Genomic DNA, 4,066 nt, shown 5'->3' with positions numbered 1-4,066 from the left:
AGAAGGGGGAAGAAAATACTCACAGGAGGAATTCTGGAGACAAAGTGTGAAGAACTGTGGGCTTTTTCTGTGTGTAGGAATGACAGAACTGCCTGTTTTAGCCTGTGATACTTCTATCACTGTGTACCAACAATAGAACTCTTGTTCGAGTGACAGATTGTTTCCCACTTTCTACTTTGTATTTTTTCAATTTCTCCTTCTGATACTGCTTTGTTTTTAAGGAATCTTTTATTTTCATTATGGTTAAGAATATATATATATATATATATATATATATATATATATTCTGTAGAACAGGATTTATAAATGGCTGTGAACCATTAGGTACATGCTCAGAACTGAACCCAGGTCTTCTGTAACATCAGCCAGTGTTCCTTTCTGTGGAGCCATCTCTCTAGCCATTGTTATCATTTCATTTATTATTTCAAATGTTTTGTCCACATTTTCTTTTTAATGTAATGGTCCTTGGTTATTCATAGTGTCACATATCAGAAAGCTCTAAATATATAACTTTCCCAGGAATGTCCCCTTAATCTCCTCTTGCCACAGTTTCTCCATCTATGAAATTATGACTGATTACGCTGTTGTCTACTCCTGACTTATAGAGTCTTTGTAGGTATTAGTGCTGTTTCACATGTGTGTCAGTAGGTGGCAGAAAAGAGATACACTATGTCTACCCAGTATTTGAACCTGTAAATATCAGAACAATCAGTTTTCATTTCCTGAGAGAGAGAGAGAGAGAGAACTTGAGAAGACAAGACTTCTGATAGGCAGGCCCAGAGTGTCTTCCAGGATGAATAACTAGAAACTAGAATAACCCCAATAGGTTAAGGATCTCTGAACAGGAGTGACAGACATCCACTGCAAGGTTCTACTCAGACAGTCAGGGCAAGTAGAAAGCTCAAAATGCCCACCAGTCCAGAATCATGTGTCACAGACATGGAGCTAACCTGAATTGAACAGGACCAGCCATTTCTAGAGGATAGACCATGACTGAAACAAATGCTGCCTGAAGCCATAATGCATGAGCAGGATATAGCACTCCTTAGACTACTTTTGAGATGATTTCCTGAAACGCAGAGACCAAAAGACCTCCTAAGAAGAACAAATGAGTTGTTGATAAATGGGAGAGAAGAAGAAATTGAAGAATGTGGTCACAAAGAAGAGAAGCCTTACTAGAGACCAGAGGGTTATGAGGAACTGCCTGATGTGAGTAGCTGGTAAAGACACCTGGTACCAGGGTGAAGTATTGGCCTGAGGTGTCATGAGAGGGCCATGGCTGGGTCCACAGCCTTGTAGCATCAGGGGCCAGTTACCACAAAAGCCCAGGCAAACATCCACTGTCTGAACTGTTACCCTGCTAAGATGTTGGTGTCTTATGGCTGGGCAGAACTGGGTCAAAACCTCATTTGGGCATGGTTGGAGAGCTGACCCTGGAGGCATGAGAGCAGGTGATTTGATGCTGGCCCTAGACATGTGCAGTAGTCAGAAAAGCCTGGACACACACATTGTAGTAGTTTTGAGTGTGATGGCCCAGAGAACATAAATATCCTGGGAGAACTTGCACTTGTACTTGTCACCATGCATGGGACATCTTCTTTATCTCTCTCTTCCTATGGCAGGCAGGAGAATGGCCCTGGTGTCATAAGAGCATGAGAGTTAACCCTGACCCTCAACAGCCGGGTCACTCAAGACAGAGGGTCCTGCTTCTTCCCTGATAGCACAGTACAGCTGACCCTGGTGGCAATGAACAGACAAGCTGAACCTAGGACAATATTGTGGGAAAGCTGGCCCTGCCAAATTTTCTGCCATGAGGTAACATAGGCAATGGAAAGAAGCCACCTCCCATCACTTTTCACATTCAGCAGACAGGATGTCCAAGCCCAAAATCAAGCCTTTGGAGAGGGTGTCTTTGGAGATGGAACTATGATTCCTGATTATTTTAAAGGTTAAGTAAAGACATGACTGACTAATATCTTATTATATGGTCTCAAAACTGGAACCATAAGAATATATGAGATGAGAAGCGATATGCCCAAAAACTCGGGTGACAGAAGATATTGGTGAGGATGTGGAGAAAGAAGAACACACCTCCATTGTTGGTGGGGTTGCAGACTGGTACAACCATTCTGGAAATCAGTCTGGAGGTTCCTCAAAAAATTGGACATTGCACTACTGAGGACCCAGCTATACCACTCTTGGGCATATGCAAAAAAGATGCCTCAACATATAACAAAGACACATGCTCCACTATGCTCATAGCAGCCTTATTTAAAATAGCCAGTAGCTGTAAAGAATCCAGATGCCCTTCAACAGAGGAATGGATACAGAAAATGTGGTACATCTACACAATGGACTACTATTTTGCTATCAAAAACATTAACTTTATGAAATTCTTAGGCAAATGGATGGAAATGGAATATATCATCCTGAGTGAGGTAAACCAATCACAGAAAAACACACATGTTATGCACTCATTGATAAATAGATATTATCCCAAATACTCAAATTACCCTAGGTGCACAGAACACATGAAACTCAAGAACGATGACCAAAATGTGAACACTTCACTCCTTCTTTAAAAGGGGAAAAAAATACTCTGGGGAGGTAATAGGGAGGCAGAGTTTAGAGCGGAGACTGAAGGAATGGCCATTCAGTGCCTGCCCAACATGTGGCATATACATATACAGCCACCAAACTAGATAAGATGGATGAAGTAAAGAAGTGCAGGTTGACAGGAAATGGATGTAGATCTCCCTGAGAGACACAGCCAGAATATGGCAAAATACATAGGTGAATGCCAGCAGCAAACCAGTGAACTGAAAATGGGACCCCTGTTGAAGGAGTCAGAGAAAGGACTGAGAGAGCTGAAAGGGCCTGAGACCCCATATGAACAACAATGCCAAACAAGAGTTTCCAGGGACTATGCCACTATCCAAAGACCATAAATGGACTGACCCTGGGCTCTAACTGCATAGGTAGCAATGAATAGCCCAGTAAGGGCACCAGTGCAAGGGGAAGCCCTTGGTCCTGCCAAGACTGGACCCTCAGTGAACGGTATTCTTGGGAAGAGGGAGGAAATGTGGGAAGGAATGGGTAGGGGAACACCCATATAGATGGAGAGGGAGAGGGGCTAGGGGGATGTTGGTATGGAAACCGGGAAAAGGAATAACATTTGAAATATAAACAAGAAATATCTGATTTAATAATGATGGGGAAATAAAGAATATATGAGGAATACCAATACTTTCCAAACTACTCCAGAAAATTGAAACAGATGGAGCACATCCGAAGTCCTTCTTTGAAGCCACAATTACTCTTATACCTAAACCACACAAAGACCCAACATAGAAAGAGAACGTCAGACCAATTTCCCTAATGTATATTGAAGCAAAAATACTCAAAAAAATTCTTGCAAACCGAATCCAAGAACACATCAAAACAATCATCCATCTTGATCAAGTAGGCTCCATTCCAGTTATGCAGGGATGGTTTAATATATGGAAAACCGTCAACATAATCCATTATATAAAGAAACTGAAGGATAAAAACCACATGATCATTTCATTACATGCTGAGAAAACATTTGAAAAAAATCATCACCCCTTCATGATAAAAGTCCTGGAAAGAACAGGAATTCAAGGACCGAACTTAAACATAGTAAAAGCCATATACAGCAAACCAGTAGCTAACATTAAACTAAATGGAGAGAAACTTGAAGCAATCCCACTAAAATCAGAGACTAGACAAGGCTGATCACTTTCTCCCTACTTGTTCAATATAGTTCTCAGGATCCTAGCTGGAGGACTCAGACAACAAAAGGAGATCAAAGGGATACAGATTTGAAAGGAAGAATTCAAAATATCACTATTTGCAGATGATATGATAATAGATTTAAGTGGTCCCAAAAGTTCCACCAGAGAACTACTAAACCTGATAAACACCTCCAGCAAAGTGGCTGGGTATAAAATTAATTCAAACAAGTCAGTAGCCTTCCTCTAAACAAAAGAGAAATAAGCCAAGAAAGAAATTAGGGAAAAGACACCCTTCATAATAGTCCCAAATA

General features: G+C 41.1%; 1 non-coding gene across 1 annotated transcript; it reads left to right on the top strand.

Annotated features, from left to right (window-relative positions):
- Positions 1-593: 593 nt before the first annotated feature.
- LOC116884093 lies at positions 594-720 on the top strand. The gene has a single exon (XR_004385832.1). It is a non-coding gene; the product is annotated as a small nucleolar RNA SNORA17 (small nucleolar RNA).
- The last annotated feature ends 3,346 nt before the right edge of the window (positions 721-4,066 follow it).

The sequence above is a fragment of the Rattus rattus genome, chromosome 14 (genome assembly GCF_011064425.1).
Source record: "Rattus rattus isolate New Zealand chromosome 14, Rrattus_CSIRO_v1, whole genome shotgun sequence".
Lineage (NCBI taxonomy): Eukaryota > Metazoa > Chordata > Mammalia > Rodentia > Muridae > Rattus > Rattus rattus.
This window is presented reverse-complemented; position numbering and strand designations above follow the sequence as displayed.